The 683-nt window shown below is 31.2% G+C and overlaps 1 protein-coding gene across 1 annotated transcript in view; it reads left to right on the top strand.

Annotated features, from left to right (window-relative positions):
* The window catches only part of LOC119581714, a gene marked incomplete in the record, with an annotated part of 8904 nt that overhangs the window by 959 nt on the left and 7262 nt on the right, over positions 1 to 683 (top strand).

The following is a 683-nucleotide window of genomic DNA, read 5'->3' on the forward strand; positions in this document are numbered from 1 at the left end:
GCCCGTTCGAGAAATTTAATTAACTAAAAAAACAAAGACAGGGTTGAAAGTTTTGGAAATGAGGGTGACATTTCATAAAAAATTTATTGTTATTATTGTAGTAGTAATGACTTATGGTAAATGTTTTCAAGACACATTTGTCCACCACTGTCATTTGCAAAGATAGCTACAGCCTCCCTGACTGCTGGTGCTTGGGCAAAGACCACCACAGATAATCAAGGCAAGGTAGAGCTTGTAAACCCCCCTGGTGATTTATTATGAAATAAAAAATAAACAAAAAAATAAATCTAAGCTCCACCTTGCCAATATATATTTAGTGGTTTGTTGGTCTTTGAAGTGCAAGAGCGGCAGCGATTGCTTGCATGGAGTATACAACTTCTATCAGAGCTCACAATAACTTTCAAGTGTAAACCACAGCTAATGTCATTATGAGAAAAAGGTTGCTTTCTGAAAGAGACTGTGTTTTGTAAAATATTTACATTATTTATGTTATTTTTAAATTTTTTATTTATTTTTTTTTTGTTTTTCCTTTTAAAGAAATCACTTTCAGTAACATGAGATTTAGATGTAAAAATTCAAGAAAGAGAAAGAAGTTTTGAGTAGTACTATTAGATGTTATTATATTGATGGATGTAAGGATATTGCACGTTTGTATGTATATTCATATATAGCTATAATAATTG

This window comes from Penaeus monodon, chromosome 15 (genome assembly GCF_015228065.2).
Source record: "Penaeus monodon isolate SGIC_2016 chromosome 15, NSTDA_Pmon_1, whole genome shotgun sequence".
NCBI lineage: Eukaryota > Metazoa > Arthropoda > Malacostraca > Decapoda > Penaeidae > Penaeus > Penaeus monodon.